The sequence below is a fragment of the Emys orbicularis genome, chromosome 6 (genome assembly GCF_028017835.1).
Source record: "Emys orbicularis isolate rEmyOrb1 chromosome 6, rEmyOrb1.hap1, whole genome shotgun sequence".
Classification (NCBI taxonomy): Eukaryota; Metazoa; Chordata; order Testudines; family Emydidae; genus Emys; species Emys orbicularis.
The window spans coordinates 87,200,418-87,221,745 of NC_088688.1; positions in this window are offsets into that span (position 1 = coordinate 87,200,418).

Here is a 21,328-nt window from a genome sequence, read left to right on the forward strand (position 1 = left end):
TTGATGACAGGGCTCCACGTGGTGTGAAGCACAGAAAAAACAAAAATCACAGGTGAGTAGAACTATGCTAATAGCTGATTTTTTGGTTCATTAATAGTCTGAAAAATAAATACATAAAAATTTGGTATACCAAAAAAAAAAAAAGAAAATGAAAAATCTGTTTTGGCTCAAACAAAACCTTTAGTTTTGGTGCTTTTTTAAAAAATTGCTTTTTAAAAATAAAATTTAAGTAAATTTTTATGTGAAAAGTTGTTTAAGTAGAAAAATCAAAATGTTTGAATTTTTATTTATTGCATTATTTCTTTGACTGAAAATTTGGTAAAATTGACATGAATTCACTAAACGTTCTGGTCAATCCAAATCTCCACTTTTTGGCAAAAGAATGTTTTGGCCAAAAAATTTCACAAACTCTGTAGATGAAAGCCATGTCTTTGGGGGCATGACCATAAAGTATCTTCCCACTATTAAAGTGAGTATTTCCAAGTCAAAGGCAAAGTTTATTGTGGTACATTTCTACTACCATTACCAATTTATAAGGCTAGCTCTCTGGCCCCCATTACAACCACTGTTTAAATAAATGTTTATATATTGCATTGAAGGAGATGTTTTCCCCTAGATCGCTGCTAAATTTAAATACTTGAAAAGTTATAAAAGTGTCTGATTGAATGGGAATAAATGTTTTTCCTTTACAAACAGAAACAAAACTGAAAATATGTACCCCAGTTCAGAGATCTAGTCAAAGCAAATAAAACAAATAAACCAAAAAATAAGCCCCCAAAGATCCATGACAAAATAGCATAGTAGTATAGTACTATTGTATTTTTAAATGAATTGTTCCTTTTCTTTAAAGGGCGTTTTGAAATACCCGATAACGTTCTAGTGCATTTGTCCCAGAAAAATCTTGTCAATCAAAAGTTCCAGTGAGGGAAATTGCATTCTCAGTTAGGCTGATGATGTTTTATGTCTTAGTGAGCTAGGCGTTGCTTTCAGCTCACAGCTGACTGGAAAACAAATTTCTTTTATGCTATCATAAAGCAACATTCCCTGGTGGTTGCAGTAGCTCAAACAGTTAAATATCATTTTTAAAAGTTGTTTGTTTCTAAGCCTGAATTGAGCTCCAGAAAAAAAACCCTAAGAACTGAATCAACAGTACTTGATACTGTTTTTATACTCTTGATCATTTCTTTCTCCTAGTTGTCCTGGTTATGTTCCTCCAGAGGATTTCAATCAGGAGGTTCAAATGAGAGGAGAAAACTCTCTTATGCATATTTTTATGTCAGACAAAAGTTGATCTTCTTGTGAAAACAACCCAAGCTTACCACTGAGTTTTCTGCTCTAGCATTGTCATGAAAGTCACTTCTTATAAGGCTTAAATAATTACAGCTAGGCAAAATTAACTGACCTTTTGGGACCTCTTACCAGGTGAATTTAGGGAGGACATTGGAAAAATTTAATTACTACTTATTCACACAACACCAACACTCTCCTGGAAGGGAAAATAGTTCAAAGAAGGCACAAATGGTTAAGCATCGAAGAAAATCTCTTAGTTAAGGCTAGATTTGGAGCATTTAGCCACAACCCCATATAGAGAATGGCATTGAGCTTCAGACACCATGCAGGGTAGTTCTCAGAAACTGAAGCAAATGCTTCTGCATGGAGAGTCCATTTTCTTATTAGACAGATTACAGAGATGCCTGATGATATACTTAACATTTCATATTTTATGCTCAGCTATAGTTTTATGACTTCTTAAAACATATAATTTGGGATAGCATTATTTTTAATAGCATCCTCGCGTGCTAAATACACAGCATGCCCATAGCAATGAGTATATGTAGCTTGTGGATCGTCATGTTGCAATCTGGTTGATACACTTGATACTAAGTCTTTTATATTATTGCTACCATTAGTGGCTTCATCATAGTAATCAGGGCCGGCTCCAGGCACCAGCTTGCCAAGCAGGTGCTTGGGGCGGCCACTCTGGAGAGGGGCAGCACGTCCAGCTATTCGGCAGCAATTCGGCGGACGGTCCCTCACTCCTGCTCGGAGCGAAGGACCTCCTGCCGAATTGCCGCCGCAGATCGCGATCGTGGCTTTTTTTTTTTTTTTTGCGCCGCTTGGGGCGGCAAAAACCCTGGAGCCGGCCCTGATAATAATGTTTGTGATATGTTATTGCATCTAAATCTGAGGATCAAAACCGATTTAATTAAATTATATGGATTACCTCCACCAACGTACATTCTACAGTCCAATGAACTCTTCATGAACATTTATGTCATCCATCACAAGCATGTAGCAACTTGCTCTTTGTTGGGGAAGTCTGTTTCAGCTACCATATACATACCACTTTCCAGAAATGTTCTCTGAAATAACCTTCACCATTTTAAGATCCATGATTCCTATAATCTCATTTTGAATAACTTGGACTTGTGAATTTGTCTGGACTAGAACTGGTCAAAAAAATTTCAATGGAGTTATTTTCTGATGAAAAATTCCTTTATTTATACACACAAAACCAACGTTTTTGGTGAGAAAGCTTGTGATTTTCCACTGAAAATTTAAATGAAGGCTACTTGTCTGGAAGAATCTGGACTTTCTGCCAGTGAAATGGACCAGAGCTTTCCTGGAGTGCTGCCGAGGCTGAAAGCCCTGACTCTGCCCCCCCACACACACACCTCAGCTCTGGGAGCTGGAGATTCAGAAGCACCCAGTACTCTGTCTCCCACCCACCCCTGAGTGGTATCAATACATTCAATAATAACACCTAAAACATTTCCAAAATAGTTTTTTCTTGTAAAAGATGTAGTATAAATAGTGTGGAATAGTACAACTTTTTTTTTTGCATTCATGACCTGAGTAACTCACTCATGGTTTCTAAAATAAAATCAATATCCAAAACTCCTGGATACATCCTATCCCACACCATCATGTATTGCCCCACACCTTGTCTGTAATATTATAGCTATAATACCAAAATTAAGATAAAAATCATAGTTAGCATTTAGGAACTACCTAATATTTTTTAAGTGTTTGGACTGCAAAGGCGAGATCTTCATTCATATTCTAAAATGTGTATTAAAATCCAAATATTAAGTAGCGCCTAAATATTTTTTTACCAATATTAGAAAGGAAAAACAAATCCAAATATTATTCACAACCATAATACATCCTTTCTGCATTTTCTGTTTTATCATAATGTACCAGCTGTGAAAATATTTATTTACAAGATTTGAACTTAATTTTCATCTCAATAAAAGTAGTCATTTTTTATCATTGTAGAGTCAACAAATAATTCTAGGAACAAGTCAGTGAATTTAGCCATTCTCTCAGTACTTGAATGGTCAGAGAACTGATAATTTTTATAATGTTCTTTTCAATAAAGAATTTGATTAATAGTTTTTGGAAAGACTAATCTGTGGATTATTCACATTGTTCTTCAGAGTGAGTATCCAACTAATTACTAATAAGTACCAATTAGTACTTACAATTGGGTAGAGTGGTAATGAGATTAGTACAATAATGAGTACTATTTTGATTATCCAGTATTCTCAATTTGCTATACAAGCTGTGTCATTGGTTAACTAACTTAGTTGGTATTGTTTCTTATTCCTGACAATGATTTAACTTTAAATGAATTTAATGTAGTCATTACATGAAATTAATTTTTACATTAAATCACTTTAGGCTACAGGCCTGAAATTCATTTTCCATTAACTTCTGTATGCACAAAATTTCACTGGCATGAAGAAAAAGCAGCTGAACACAAAATGTCCAACCCCGTACTATTGAAGTCAGTGGAATTTTTCAATTGGGAGGGGAGGGAGATCATCATCCCTCTCTTTTTCACTGCACCCTGCAGAAAGCTTTTTACAGATAAGGAGATTGACCAAGCGGAGGGCCGGGGAGGAAGAGACTGGCGGGGGTCTAGACAGGAGTCACCGTCCGGTATCAGGGCTGGGATGCATATCAGCTTCCCCCATATGCCTACCGGAAGTTACTCAGAAAAGATAATTCAACTCAAGGCTAGATTATCTTTTCTTCAGTCTGCCTACCCCCAATGACGGTGTCTAAGGGAGAGGTACCAGGGTCTACTGATAGCACAGTATAATTGCTTGGGGGGGGGGGATGAAGAGGGGAAAGACAGGTGAGATCATTGCTGATTCAAAATGCAATTCAAAAGCCACAAAAATATTTCTAGATATCTTTTCCTGATAAAAGACTAGATCCTGCACTCCTCAAAGACAATGCTAATGTGCCCATCAGCTACAATGGTGCAACTTCAGGAACTGTTTGCTCACCTGTAATCATTACTCATCTGCTATTGAGTTTAACTAGACAAAAGCAGGAAATGATTTATTTGATCACATAGTTGTTAAACAAGAGCCTTTAATTCCAGTTCAAAACAATCTCAGAATCCATAACTTTATTTTCTTTCTGCCTGCAGAAAATGTTATAGCCTTCCTGCTTATATTCACGATGGCCCTCAGTGTAATTTATTGTATCTAGCTGAGAACAGTTAAACACATTCCTGATTAATCCCTCTTTGCCACGGTTGTTGTTGCTCACTGTTTTTTCCACTTCTATTTTTTCTTGTATTTTGACATATCATCAGAAGTTCATGCCTGACAGCTCTTTCTTGCAACCATACTGCATTATATATCATTTCCTTTCTTGAAGATGTAATGTAAAATTTCTCTACTCCCAGAAATACTTTTTCATTTAGGGTTAGAAACATCTGTCATCTACTGCAGGATAATATACAGTACATCCACCTCTTACATCATTTGTCTTAGAACCACTTATTTTCTCCTTATTTTGCTTCCCTTCATTTGGCATCCATCTTTCACTCTCCAACTCTATGATAATAAATATATTTTCCTCTCCAATTGTTTCCCCCTCATCAAATTGTCCTTTCCTTACTTTTGGGCTTTAACTGAAGTTGATATTTGTAGGTATAGTCTATCTAAATCCCTCACAGGTCAATATTTATGTATCTTTCATTTTCTCTGTGCTCCTCCCAAACACTCCCCATTTGTTTTAAACATTTCAATCTAAAATTGAAGGCAGGGAAGATGGTCTTGTGGTTAAGTCACTAAAGTGAGACTCCAGGGCCTCATGTTCAATTCCTAGCTCTGTCACAGAATTGCTATGAGTCCTTCTCTCTTCTGCTTTTATATGTCATATCTCTTTAGTCTATTTTAGGATATTGTCTATATACTTGGCTGTTTAGTATGTAAGCACTTCAAGGCAGGGGCATCTCTCACTATATGTCTGTACAGAATCTAGCAAAATGAGGACCTGGTCTTGCTTGCGTGCAAGATCTAGGTGCAACAACAACGATAAAATAATAATAATAATAATAATAATCTCAAATTAGAATGGTCTTTAATTCCTTTTATAGCAAGCAACTCAACTCTTTGCCCCGTGTTGATTAAATGGCAATATGCATAAACTACTGATCTAACTTCCTTGGGAGTGAATAGGTGTTACAATTTCTGGACAATGTAGGTAAGCTTCTGAATCTCAGGCAGAGCACAGGTTGCTATGATTTTATACTCTTTCAATTACGCCTTCTAACTAAGCAGAGTTTCTTTCACTGGGGGCTACTAGCACAGGTTCCTATGACTTACAGCAAATCAGTCCTTCTACATTTTTTTTTACTTTGATTTATAGAACAGGGTTGTTATGGGAATTGTTCTATGCTTTACCTCCTTCATTGAATTATTCATGTAATTAATGTAGGAAGAAGACTTCAATGCTGATGCAAAATTAATTATAATTTTAGGTTATTATAATTTTGACTGTGTCTTTACTGACTTTTAAGCGATACAATTATTTTCATACATAAGAAACTTGGACAATATGATAGCTTGTGTGCTCTTGTTTTTGGTTGCTTATTTAGTGAAATGAAATGTTCAAGCTAATTAAGGAAATTCCTAGGATATTCTGCTATCTATCAACCAGTGACCAGCACCAAAAGTGTCAAAGAGATGACACCTCCTTAGCCATAAAACCATAGTTATTACCTTCTCATGTGTTTACACAGACTCTGGGATGCAGCTATATAACTTTTATTTTGCTTTATTCTATATTCCTTTTTAACTACATTTGAAAGATGCAAATAAACAGTTACTGTAATTTGTGCCTTATATCAAATATAGGAGTCTTAATTTCAACATTTTAGTTTAGCTTTAGTTATCTATGATACACAAACAGGACTCTACTGATTTGGAAAATAATATATTTTATTATTATCTTACGTAGAGAAGAGTGTCTCTACCTATTAAGGTATAATTTCTGTTGAAAGCTCTCCACACAGACATACATTGTCTATTGCTTGTGTCCTTATTTTTTTTTTTCTTACTAATGAAATATTAATAATTGTGAGTATTTTGCTTGTCTAACTGTGATGTCCCCTAAAGCATGGAAAGAACCCCATGTGACTACAATACTTGGGAGTCACATCCCTGAATAAGCATTAAGAAAGTCCGTTAAGATTTGGTGCCTACCATTTTTTGTTTCTCTAGACTATATTTGTGTTAGTAATTTGGTGGATAAAACATTCCCTTCTACCCCCTGTTATCCAGCCACTGAAATGTTGTGTATGCATGAGAGAAAGGGAGCTAATTTCAAAGGCTGCTTATATGTTTAAAAAAATCATTTCCACAATGAAAACAAATGAACAAAAGACAAACATTGATGCTATCATAAGGGGTAGCTTTAGGGTCAATTGGCGCATGACCATGATTGAGCGAGCATGGTGTGCTACACAGCTGGGAACATCATCAAAAATGACAATCACGATCCCTTTGAGCAGGAAACATATAATCATTATGATAAAGTAACCTACTGGTCAATGCAAAAGGGAAAACCCAAGATCTTCCTTCAAAGAAAGGTCAGAACAGGAGATGACAATCAATTTAAAGGAAAAAAAAATAAGACACATCCTTGGCTTTCCTGTAAACGTCTCACTTTTGTTGCATACCATTGCCTGTATCAGAATGTTTCTTAGACTTGATCAACATTTTACAAATATTAAATATTGTTGATGAAAAACAAATGACAATGTTCATCCTTTTGACCAGTTTAGATTGTAAGCTCTTTGGATCAGAGACTTCGTCTTTACACTTCTCAACAATGGATTTAGCATACTTTGGGCACAAAACAACATTTAGTAGGAGCTTTTGTTTTCTCCTACTTTAAAAAAAAATAAAAAAATCAAGTAACCGTAGCTGAATGAGAAATGTAAAAAACGTCAACAATTTGACATGGAAATATTTTCTTACTCATAACATGCTCATCCTATTAACTTGATGTATAACACAGAGAAACAACAAGCAGAACTATAGATAGATAGATAGATAGATAGATAGATAGATAGATAGATAGATAGATAGATAGATAGATAGATAGATAGCATATAACCCGTTTATACAGCATTAGTAAAACAATCGCTGGAATACTGTGCCCAGTACTGGTGTCCATACTTCAAAAAGAACATTACATAATTGGAAAGGATTCAAAATAGAGCTACAAGAATGATGTGAAGTCCGGAAATCATGCTTTATACCAGGGGTCGTCAACTTTCAGCACACGGCCCATCAGGGTAATCCACTGGCGGGCTGCGAGACATTTTGTTTACATTGACCGTCTGCAGTCATGGCCCCCCGCAGCTCCCAGTGGTCGTGGTTCTCCGTTCCCAGCCAATGGGAGCTGCGGGAAGTGACACAGGCTGCAGGGACATCCCTCCCATTGGCCTGGAACGGCGAACCGGGGCCGCTCGGCGCTGCGGGGGGCCGTGCCTGCGGACAGTCAATGTAAACAAAATGTCTTGCGGCCCGCCAGCAGATTACCCTGATGGGCCGCATGCTGAAGGTTGACAATCCCTGCTTTATACAGTAAGATTTAATATTCATCCAAAAGAAGCTTAAGAAGGGATTTGATCATAATCTATGAATACCTAAACAAGGAAGAGATTTCTAATAGGAGATGGCTTTTTAATTAGCTGAAAAAGGCATAATAAGATCCAATAATTGGAAGCTGAAGTTAAACAAATTTAGACTAGAAATAGAGTCACCAGACATCCCAATATTATCAGAAGCATCCCGATATTAGGGGCTTTGTTATATGTATGCAACTATAAATCACCACCACCCCCGAAAAAAGTGTCCTGATTTTTCATACTTGCTATCTGGTCACTCAAACTAGAATAAGGCACACATTTTTACAGTGAGGGTAACTAACCATTAGAGCAACTTACCTAGGACTTGGTGGATTCTCCATCACTTGAAGTCTTGATATCAAGACCGGATGTCTTTCTAAAAGAGACACTTTAGTTCAGAGGTTATGCAACTGGTGCAGAAAATACTCAGTAAGGTTTAATGGAGTGTGTTATGCAAGGAGTCAGACTATATCATCATAACTGTCCCTACTGGCCTTAAAATCTAGTCTTTTATAGAAAAAATGAATAAGCAAAGAATTCAATGTAACTATCTGTGAATTGTTTTCCTAGTCAGGGCATGAGTTTGCACGCACACACAGATAAATGCATATGAAGTATATTTTGTGTATTTCTATGGACATTAGAAACAGCTCTAAGTGCCTTTGGCCCATATTAACAACACAGAAATAAATAGATCTGACATCCTGCACAAAACCTGGAAGGCAGACAAAACAAAAAACACACCACTCCAACCACACATTACCCTCTCTCACTACTCCACATAAGCTGAGGAAAAGAGCTGGGCCTTGCAGTGTGCCATGAAGGTCAACAGAGTGGGGTTATTTTGGACCGAGGACAGTGAATTTCAAAGACTAACATCCTTCACAAAAAAACCTTGGGTGAAATCATGGAGCTACTACTATTAATGGCAAATCTTCCACTGACATCCGAATTTCTTCCTTCTCTGCAACTGAACTCAGAAGGCGCCAGCACCTCTGCTGAGTGCCAGCACCAGTGCCAACATATTATTTACAGCCAGTTTTAAACTATATTGGCACAATAGGCCCCGGAACCAGTAAACCATTATTTTTTCTAACCACATATTAACCATCTATTTCCCCCCATTCTCCCTCTCCATTTTTTTGGAAGCAGTCTTTTTATTTTTAAATACAAAACAATGAAGGCTTGGCAAACAAAATCACAGTCTGAGACAAGTTTCAGCTTGGAGAAAATTGTTGATTTATAGACTGTAACAAAAGGCTGACACAATTGTCTGTTTGGAAGAACAAGAGTAAGAGAGGCAAATGCTGTCGTAAACTTCCACCCACTATAGTCTGTTACCATCTGCTATTCATTTAATATAATCCCTTGGGAAGCCTATATATGTTTATGTAAATTTAATGCAGGAATTGCAGTTGCTCCTTCATCTACACTTGTTATTGGCTGAATAAGAGTCTGATCCAAAGTCCACTTCAATCAATGGGAGTCTTTCCATCCACTTCAATGGGTTTGGGATCAGGCCCTAAAAGAGAAGTGAATACTAAGGCTATGGGTACACTGCCAAAAACTTTATTTATGCTCTGCTGAGCAAATGAGATATTTCACAGGAAGGGAGAAAAAAATTTGGTAATTCCACTTAATCAGCTTTACTAAAAGTGACAGGCAAAGAGCACAAAAGTTGGGCTTTTGCCCTTCTCTACTTTTATATGACATAAAGAAAGACTGAAAGTGAAAGGATCACTTTTAGAGGGATATTTGTTTGCCTGAGGGCTTGTTTACACACACACACACACACACACACACCCCAACCAGTTTTTAGTCAAACTTGTTTAGTTAAAACAGTGCAAAACCTTATATGGACACTCATTTCATTTTAAGAGTGGCTTATTTCAGTCTAACTTAAGCCTGTTCAAGACTGCTCAGGCAGCAGGGCTGTTTCATTGCCGTGTAGACTTTTGGGCTTGGACTGGAGCCCAGGCTCTCGGACCCTGCGAGCCCAAATTTTCTACGTAAAGGGCCTGATTCTTCATTCTCTTCTTCCTTTTGTACTTCTTCACATCTGTGAAAATTGAGTATAAATGGTACAATCAGAATGATAGTGTTTTATGCACATTTTTCACTGGTGTAAATGAACACATATGGTACAGGGTACTGGTGAATCAGGCCAAAGTGTGTCCCCTGTGGATTTTACTGCATATAAACTTCACTTCTGTTTTTCCTAACCCCTATATTTCCCCAAGTATAGCCCCTAAAACTGATGAGTATAAACATATTTTCTTCATTCTCCCTCAGATTGTATTGTACTATTTTATACAATGAATAAACTAATGATGAGGGGTTTACAGTAAATAAACTCCAGGAGTTTATTAGCTCAGGGTATTGGTGCTATTGAATTGATAGAAAGCACCCTCAAATTCTCTTTAAAGTGAAATGAAATATTTAATTAAACGCAAATGAGAAAAGAAGGGAGACATTAAAAGGCAGGGGGGTCAAATAACTAAAGTGTATTGTTGTTACCTTGAATTTCAGCACTGAAATTGGATGGAAGGGCTGAGATTCTGCCAATGTAAACACAAATCTACTGCATGACAGTTATTCTGGGAATATGCACCTCACAGATGGGAGAGGTGAGGTTGGCACTAGAAGGGACATGAGGGATCAGAGGAAGGATGGAAATAAGTCTACAGGATTTTCTTTCTAAAATAGTATCCTATGCAGCCGTTTGATGTTCCATTTTCTTTGCTTTGATTTTTTTTCCTGCTCTTTCAAATACATTTTATTTTTTCTGATGCAGCTGAAGAGAATTGAAATCTGAGGAGGTGTTTTGCTTATTGGCAAACCGCTGAAAATTCAGGCCCTGATTCAGTAAGTGCTTAAGCAGGGGACACAATGATGGATTTTAAGCAGCAACCCTTAACTTTATTTAACTGAACACAGGGGAAAGGTGGTACCTGCCCGGTCACCCAGATTCTCACTCACCAGGCATTTAAGAGTTTCCAGTATGGTGATTAAGAGCGCTTACTGTATAACCTATAACTCAGGATAGACTCTTCTCAGCCCATATCTAGGACTCAGCTCACTTTTCTGAATCCCATTACTCCCAAAGAGGGGGACAGAGATTACTAAAAGAGGGAACCTCAGGCCATGAAATCCACAAGGTTAACAGTCTCCACATGACCTGCGCTAGTGTTTAAATTAACAAAAGGAGAGGGCAAGGGACCAATCAGATCCCTTCCTCCCACAGTTGACCATTGAGTGGCTAAAGACTCTGGAGGGGAAGAGGCCACCCGTGTGTTTCCCCAGCAAGTGCTCTCCTCCCCATTTCTACTGGGGCTATCCTAATCACTGCTGGTCCGATCTAGTTTTCCACCCTTTGAAACAGGTGAATAGCATGCGAGCAGGTCCAGTCCCATCAATGGTGCTATTCATGTGTTTAAAGTTAGATACATGCTTGAATATCATGCTGAACTGAGGCCTCATAGAACTGGAGCCAGACAGACCTCAGACATTATATCCAAAGCACAGACATTTGCAGATTCAAGCATAGTTATTGAAAACTGTACATTAATTATGTAAATGTCTGCACTATTATTAGCCAAATTACAGAGATTTGCATAGTTTGCATTAACTACACAAATCAATCAACCCAGAGAAAAGTTAAAGCAAAACATAATTAAATTATTATATCTCTATGGGCTTTCAACATACCCCACAGAATAAAAGAGCTTCCCAGAACAGCTGACAATCTAAAGCCCTGATCTGTCAAAAACCCATTTGCATGTCTTGGTATAATTTGTTGGGTATTTTTTGTTTGTTTTTTAAGTATTCCTCTATTAACCAGATTGTCCAGTGTTTTGGTCTAGTTAAAACTAGGTCCTCTCTACCCTAAATATTTAACCATGCTGTTTTCTGGTCAAATGACACTTCTAGTGGTAGTGTACAGAATTTAGGTAACACCATCCTCCATATGATCAGAAACACATTGAGCTTCCCATTTAATTCAAGATTCTATTGGCTTCACTTAAAGTTCAAATTAAGCATATGCACCTTTGCAGGACTGAGATTTATATCAAAACCAGGACAACATAAGGAGATAGAGGAATAGGCTCAAAAGTGGAGGGGTGAAGGAGAAGACAATAAGATTAAGCAATCCCATGGAAGGCTAAATATTTTAGTGGTTATACAATGTTTGTTTCTGTTACTTTTTAAGACTAATATTGTTTGGATTTGATTAGAATAACTACAGCAATTAACATACAGTGGGACCCAGGTCGCACTTATAAGCAGAAAAAGGAATAGATTCTTTCACATATAAAGAAGGATCCCAAGCTATGCTTTAAAGATGAAGAATTACATTATGTTCTGTGATGAGATGATCTGAATGTTAAGCTAAATGGGCTTGATTATCTCAGCTCATGTAATGAAAAACTTTTCTTTATTACAAAACCATTAAACATAATTCCATTTAATTTGCCTGACTGGTAATCTCTTCTCAGGAGATACTCAGAACAAAGCCATGGAAACTGAATTGCAGTTTAGAGATATCTTAGCACTGAATAATCCCTAGACAGAGAGAGATACACAAACACTTACGCACAAGCATAAAGATACCAGACTTTTAACAGAAATTTTCCAAATCAGAAGACATACTGTCCTTTTAAAAATCTGAATGTTAATTCAAGAGGCATTACCAGACCAGCACAATTTAAATTATTCAAATATTTCATATGTAGAAAAAATATTAAGAGAAAAAAACAGCTCTGATTCAATGATGCGAAAGTCTGTTTTCAACTTCTTTCTGCACATCACCAGCGTGACAAAACAGTGTTACAAAACAGCCTTTTTAACAAACGCTTAAAAAAATTAAATGACCAAATTAAACTAGATTCAATATTGGGTCAATTTGATGCTGTAATCACACAGGGAATTTAATACATCACCTCTCAGCAGCCTCCACTGGTAGTGCTCTATAGAAACATTGAATGCAAACTGAGCTGCTCATCCTACAAAGATAACCATATGAGCATACAGATCCACACAATGCCCTTTGCAGAATCAGGGCCGAACGCTGTTCATTGCCCAATAGAAAATCCAGACTGAGGAGGAGATTAATTCTCCTTCTGAGTCTGAGATTAATTAACATGTTTCAGTTTTACATGTTAACAAAAGTGCCTGGAATGTAGATAACTGCTTACTTTAGAATCCAGTTATCATGGAAGCTCTGGTTACAGCTCCACAGTTAAAGTTGAGTTGATTTTTTGTATTTAAAGAAGGGATGTGACTTCTTTGCACTTTATTTTTCATATATAACAATCTGCTGAAAATAATAGCACTTTCTCATGGCGCACACATGGAATTTTCTGAGGATTTACAAATACATATTTTATCAAATTAATTTTAACTCATAATAATTTTAGAAGCCAAAGTAGCCTTTCAAGTTGATGACACTGTGACAAAGCAGTCAAAGGTATATTCCATTTGCCTTTATTTCAGGAAAGTTAACATACACACATTTCAGTGCAACTTCTCTTTGTCTGATAAACTTGCTGGAAACATGTAGTTAATAGTTAAATACACGTGCCATCTGAAAATAGAATCTTTAAGACTACAACTCTTTAAATCAGGAAATTCAACCAAACCTCACAATTTCATCCATCCATATTTGTACACTTCCAAACACAATGGAAGAAAGATGACTAAATAGGTAAACAAATTAGCACTTCAACTGGCAAGAAAATGTCTGACAGATTCTTTCGGGTTTCCTTGCTTCCTACATAAACAAGGACTTGCTTTGAAAGATCTATCGATCCCTATGAATACATTTCATTGAGAGCACTTGGAGGACTGCTGATGAAGAATTACAGGCTTGATATTTGTCTTTGAAACCCTTCTTCTTGTGCTAGAATATTTATTTTTCCATATGCTATTATTCTGGGTTCTGGTTAGCTTCTTTCTATGAAGTTACATACAGGGGAATATGAATGAAAGTTTGTTTATGGCCTACAGCAGTTCAGCAAGCCTTTTGAGAAAGAAGAGTAACAGTCCTTTTAGTAAGAGAGCATCACAGTGTTTTGCAATAGATATAATAAATCGACAGAATAGTTTAATAGTACATGCTACAGTATAGCCTGTTTTTAAAACAGACCTGTCCTGTGGGAGTGGGAACTGGTGTTTCCCTTAAAGTTTTCTCATCTATTTCATGACTGTTATTTAAGGGTGATTTCTTTTGAAGAATGTAAAATAAACATTGTTTGCTTTAATTATGTGTGTCATTTATTTTGGAGTCTGCGGCAGTTAGGCTACGTCTACACTTAAAATGTTAGTGGGACAACTGCAGATGCCCTGCTTTAGCGCTTCAGTGTAGCCACTCACTACTGTGATGGTAGGAGTTCTTCTATCACCATAGTTAATCCACCCCCTAGAGGCGGTAGATAGAATCATAGAATATCAGGGTTGGAAGGGACCTCAGGAGGTCATCTAGTCCAACCCCTTGCTCAAAGCAGGACCAATTCCCAACTAAATCATCCCAGCCAGGGCTTTATCAAGCCGGGCCTTAAAAACCTCTAAGGAAGGAGATTCCACCACCTCCCTAGGTAACCCATTCCAGTGCTTCACCACCCTCCTAGTGAAAAAGTTTTTCCTAATATCCAACCTAAACCTCCCCACTGCAACTTGAGACCATTACTCCTTGCTCTGTCATCTGCTACCACTGAGAACAGTCTAGATCCATCCTCTTTGGAACCCCCTTTCAGGTAGTTGAAAGCAGCTATCAAATCCCCCCTCATTCTTCTTTTCTGCAGACTAAACAATCCCAGTTCCCTCAGCCTCTCCTCATAAGTCATGTGCTCCAGACCCCTAATCATTTTTGTTGCCCTCCGCTGGACTCTTTCCAATTTTTCCACATCCTTCTTGTAGTGTGGGGCCCAAAACTGGACACAGTACTCCAGATGAGGTCTCACCAATGTCGAATAGAGGGGAATGATCACATCCCTCGATCTGCTGGCAATGCCCCTACTTATACAGCCCAAAATGCCATTAGCCTTCTTGGCAACAAGGGCACACTGTCGACTCATATCCAGCTTCTCGAGCACTGTAACCCCTAGGTCCTTTTTTGCAGAACTGCTTCCTAGCCATTTGGTCCCTAGTCTGTAACAGTGAATGGGATTCTTCCATCCTAAGTGCAGGACTCTGCACTTGTCCTTGTTGAACCTCATCAGGTTTCTTTTGGTCCAATCCTCTAATTTGTCTAGGTCCCTCTGTATCCTATCCCTACCCTCCAGCGTATCTACCACTCCTCCCAGTTTAGTGTCATCTGCAAACTTGCTGAGAGTGCAGTCCACACCATCCTCCAGATCATTAATGAAGATATTGAACAAAACTGGCCCCAGGACTGACCCTTGGGGCACTCCGCTTGAAACCGGCTGCCAACTAGACATGGAGCCATTGATCACTACCTGTTGAGCCCGACGATCTAGCCAGCTTTCTATCCACCTTATAATCCATTCATCCAGCCCATATTTCTTTAACTTGCTGGCAAGAATACTGTGGGAGACCGTATCAAAAGCTTTGCTAAAGTCAAGGAATAACACGTCCACTGCTTTCCCCTCATCCACAGACCCAGTTATCTCCTCATAGAAGGCAATTAGGTTAGTCAGGCATGACTTGCCCTTGATGAATCCATGCTGACTGTTCCTGATCACTTTCCTCTCCTCTAAGTGCTTCAGAATTGATTCCTTGAGGACCTGCTCCATGATTTTTCCAGGGACTGAGGTGAGGCTGACTGGCCTGTAGTTCCCCGGATCCTCCCGGATCCTCCTCCTTCCCTTTTTTAAAGATGGGCACTACATTAGCCTTTTTCCAGTCATCCGGGACCTCCCCCGATCGCCATGAATTTTCAAAGATAATGGCCAATGGCTCTGCAATCACATCTGCCAACTCCTTTAGCACCCTCGGATGCAGTGCACCCGGCTCCATGGACTTGTGCTCATCCAGTTTTTCTAAATAGTCCTGAACCACTTCTTTCTCCACAGAGGGCTGGTCACCTCCTCCCCATATTGTGCTGCCCAGTGCAGCAGTCTGGGAGCTGACCTTGTTCGTGAAGACAGAGGCAAAAGCAGCATTGAGTGCATTAGCTTTTTCCACATCCTCGGTCACTAGGTTGCCTCCCTCATTCAGTAAGGGGCCCACACTTTCCTTGACTTTCTTCTTGTTGCTAACATACCAGAAGAAACCCTTCTTGTTGCTCTTAACATCTCTTGCTAGCTGCAACTCCAAATTTGATTTGGCCTTCCTGATTTCACTCCTGCATGCCTGAGCAATATATTTATACTCCTCCCTGGTCATTTGTCCAAGCTTCCACTTCTTGTAAGCTTCTTTTTTGCATTTAAGATCAGCAAGGATTTCACTGTTAAGCCAAGCTGGTCTCCTGCCATATTTACTATTCTTTCTACACATCGGGATGGTGTTTTCCTGCAACCTCAATAAGGATTCTTTAAAATACAGCCAGTTCTCCTGGACTCCTTTCCCCCTCATGTTATTCTCCCAGGGGATCCTGCCCATCAGTTCCCTGAGGGAGTCAAAGTCTGCTTTTCTGAAGTCCAGGGTCCATATTCTGCTGCTCTCCTTTCTTCCTTGTGTCAGGATCCTGAACTCGACCATCTCATGGTCACTGCCTCCCAGGTTCCCATCCACTTTTGCTTTCCCTATTAATTCTTCCCAGTTTGTGAGCAGCAGGTCTAGAAGAGCTCTGCCCCTAGTTGGTTCCTCCAGCACTTGCACCAGGAAATTGTCACTGTTGACCTAGCACTGTCTACAGTGCGGGTTAGGTCTGCTTAACTATGTTGCTCAGGGTATATGGATTTTTCATACCCCTCAGTACTATAGTTGGGTTGACTTAACTTTTGAGTGTAGAGCTGGCCTTATTTTGTTAAAATCCATGTTAGACTGAATATTTCAGAGACCCAAGTGTGTTTAGCAAAGCATAAAATATAAATGGGAAGTTTGTCACTTCCTAAAGAGGGACATTAAACCTTTATTTTATTGGTTTGTGTTTTATTTAAAACTAAAGAATGTTATGTAAATATTATGGCTGGATGTTCCTTTCTTTTATTTTACATATACTTTTTTACTATTCCAGCTGCTTTTGATTTTGTAATTTGGGATGGTTTTTTCCATCCCTCTTATTGTGTTTGAGAGTGATAGGCTTCCCTGAAAGCTAATATTTTAGCACTCCAACTAATAATATTACAGAGATAAACCATGAAACAGCATCAAGTTAGCATTTGAAAATACCTTCTCTTAGGTTTGCACAAAGGGAAGCAAGTACGAGAAGGAATATTGCATCATGACTGCATGGGAGATGGTCGGGTGCTTCCTAAATTATGAATGTTGTGGGTCACTGGACTAGAAATCAGGAGCTCTGGCTTCTATTCTCAGCTCTGAGACCTTGAGCAAGTCACTCATGTCTTTGTGCCTCAATTTCCCCTGTAAAATGGAGATATGACTCTTAACTCCCTTTTTAAAGCACTCTGATCTACAGATGAAAAGCTCTATATGGAGCTAATACAATGTCCATTGAATGGGAGTCCTTCCACTGATTTCACTGGACATTGGATCAGGTCCAGTAAGAAGAAATTGTTATTTTATCATAATACGAGAATTTTAACTTTATAAATGAGTTCTTCTCTTTTCCTTTCTCCAGAAAAAACAGTCTGGCCTACTCAAACTGAAGAGTTCAGTTTGGGGTACCTGCATCTTAAAGGAAGAACTTTCCTTTAAAATACAGCATAAGTTCCTATCAATTCATGTTTTAGCTGAATAGGTATAACAATATAACTTACACATCCAAAATACTTCAAAGCACCATTACTAACAGTAATACTCTATAATTCGCTCTTTCAACAGAGGTGTTTTTTTTGTTTTTGTTTTTTACTTTGTGCAACGAAACAATGAATTAAAATCTCAGCTCTGGAACATGAGTATTTCAATGTGGAACTATGTCCGTTATGATGGTTTGGTTTTACCAACCTGTTGCTTTTCTTGAAATTCTTAAACTCGTCTACATTTTTCCTTGAGATCTTTACCTCTTAAAAAGCTTCCTCCTTGCTGACTGAGGCTATGTATGCACTACAGCTTATTTGGCTCCGGGGTGTGAATAAGCCAACCCCCTGAGCAATGTAAGTTATGTAACCTCAGTGCTGGTGTGGACCATGCTATGCCGCCTCTCACGGGGGTTGGAGTAATTAAGTCAACAGGAGAACTCGCTCCCATTGGCTTAGAGCATCTGCACTAGCAACACTACTGTGGTGCTGCTGCGCTGCTGTAAGCTCTGAAGTGTAGCCATAGCCTGAGTCTTAGGAATACCTTTCGGTCATATGTTTGACTCACATCATTGGCCCAATCCTATTTATGAGCAAAAATTCCTGTCTATAGAGCAATACATATGAACTATATCAAAATATTAATAGAAAAAAATATCACTACAAAACAACAAAGAGCTTTTTCCTCTGTCAGAGCCATAACCCAAGGCTTCAAGCCTTTTGTCAAATTGCTTAAGTGGGATTTAAACTTCCCTAGTCACTAATTTTACTCACAATAATTAAAAGCTAGCTCTATAACAAGTTACCTGCCTGAGGAAAAATACTTTGCTGAACTTCCTCAAATAAAATTCCTTTTGTTTTAACATCTTCCATCTACAGAAATCCCACTTAAACTACTATTTCCAATAACAATCCTATTTCCTGTCTTTGCCTCAAGCAAAACTCTAGATTATTAGTCCCTGGGGAAAAAAAATCTCAGTCAGAAGGAAAACACACCCTTATTTTAAACTTCAATGGGAATTGCAGGTGCTCAGTACCTATGGAAATCAGGTCTTCATTTAGAAGCCTAAATATTGATTTGTGTGTCTAACATTAAGCACCTCAGGTTGAAAATGTTGGTTTCTCCGTCTTACACAGAGAGAAAATAGTCCTTACACATAGTGAAAGGACTATAGTAACCAGGGCCGGCTCCAGGCACCAGGCAACCAAGCTGGTGCTTGGGGCGGCACCTGGAGGGGGGCGGCGCGGCGCTTGGGCCGCCGGGGAGAGCGGGGCCACAGCCGGGCTCGCCGCCCTCCCCCCGGCGCTCTGGCCGCCCTCTCCCCCGTGCCCTCCCCCCGGCTGCCGGGGGGAGAGCGGCGAGCCCCTGCTGGGGCTCGCCACCCTGCGCTCTGGCCGCCGGGGGGAGAGCCGAGCCCCAGCCGGGGCTCGCCACCCTGCCCCCGGCACTCTGGCCGCCGGGGGGAGAGCCGAGCCCCAGTCGGGGCTCGCCGCCCTGCCCCCGGCACTCTGGCCGCCGGGGGGAGAGCCGAGCCCCAGCCGGGGCTCGCCGCCCTGTCCCCGGCGCTCTGGCCGCCGGGGGGAGAGCCGAGCCCCAGCCGGGGCTCGCCGCCCTCTTGCCGCCCTGCCCCCGGCGCTCTGGCCGCCGGGGGGAGAGCCGAGCCCCCGCCGGGGCTCGCCACCCTCCTCCCAGGGCTCCGGCCGCCCTCCCCTCCGGCGCCCTCCCCCCGGGGGGAGAGCGGAGCCCCCACCGGGGCTCACCACCCTCGCCCCGGGGCTCCGGCCGCCCTCCCCCCGGCGGGAGAGCGGAGCCCCCGGGGGCGGCAAAAAAGCCAGAGCCGGCCCTGATAGTAACTGATATCTAATTGATTGCATTGTATAGCACAACCTGACCAGGATTAATGAGTCCCAGAACATTCCATATTGTAACTGTTATTGATATATTAACCCAAACTTTGCTTTCAGTTACACAACAAATCTAAACTCCCAATCTTCTGTCTAATTCACTACTCCCCCAACCAAATCATTTACACTCTCTTACAGCCTGAGTTTTTTCTATCAGTGAAACAGGGTCAATGGCATTTGCCTTACTCATAAGGGGGTTGTGAGGAATAAATCCATTTTTGTACAGTGCTGCAGGGATTTATGTGCAAAACAATCAGACAGTAGCAGAAATTGAAAAAGACATCCTGGTATCCAACACTACACACACACACACACACACACACACACACACTCTACTAGAAAATGTAAAAGTGTTGCCATACAGTGAAAAATTTCTGAATTTGAAAACTGATGTTTTTCTGAAAACATTTTCATGGTTGATGTTTTGTATCTGCTCTGCTGGGTACATGCTATGACGTCTGACCCTGCAAATCTGAAGTCAGTGAGACTACTCATGAGAGTAAGGACTACATGTGTGACTAAATATTTCCAGGATTAAATTTTTAACTAATTCTTATGAGAGGACAACTAGTATTTGTGTCATATCCTGTGTTAAGTAGGCTGAAGAATGTGCTTCATTTAGGTTAGCTAACCCACACAATCTAAATCAAGTTAATACATTAGTGAAGACACAGCAACTGGGCTTTTAACTTGGGTTAGCAACTCAAGTTCAACCACAGGCTCCTCTACAGGTTTGAACTCAAGCTGCTAACACAAGTTAGAAAGAGCTGCCATGTCTTCACTACTGTTTTAACCCGGGTTAGCTAACTTGAGTTAAGAACACTTCCTTTCCACTGTAAAGATACCCAGAAGCATTGATTTGAATCAATCCCAGGATGGCAGTGACTAAAAGTCATTACTGCCTGACCACTTAGCATAAATTAAGTTGTTAGCCTTTGTCATGTTTTTAGTGGCTATATGTCTAAATAGATAAAAAGAATAATATTTGTATCTTGGAAGGATTTACGTATATGGAGACAGAACAATCCTTTGAAGTATGGTCACTTCAAACTTTCCCATCCCACCAAACACTGAATTGCTGATTCCTATTTTGTACTTGTTTTGCAGTTAAGATGATACATTCCTTTCAAGAGCTACAAATTCACTTTAAAACAGTAAAAAAAAAAAAAAAAAAAAAAAGCTTGAAGTAAAACATGTATTTGTAGGAATGCTACCATTTGAATGTGAACTCAAAATACATGCTTTCACCTAGATCATTTAATTTATTTTTTAAATGCAAAGCTATGTAGCTGGCTGTTTTTTTCCATAGAAGTTAGAGATACAAAAGACCTCTTAGGACATCTTGCCCATTCCCTTGAGCACATAGGGTTATTCCCTATAGTATACTCTTGATTGCTTTGCCTAGTCTCATTTTATATGACTAAGTTGATAGGGAGACTTCCTTTCAAAAGCTATTCCATAGTCTTATAAACCTTACTATTGAGAAATGTTTCCTGATATTCAATCTAGTTTTTCCATTTGCTTATTGTCCTCCTATTAATTTTTGCTACCTCATTCTTATTTCACCCTAAACCAATCCTTCTTTCCTTCATGTTCACAAAATTTGGATATCTGCAGACAATTATATTATTAGTGTTGTGGTTGCACCTATATAGAACCCCCA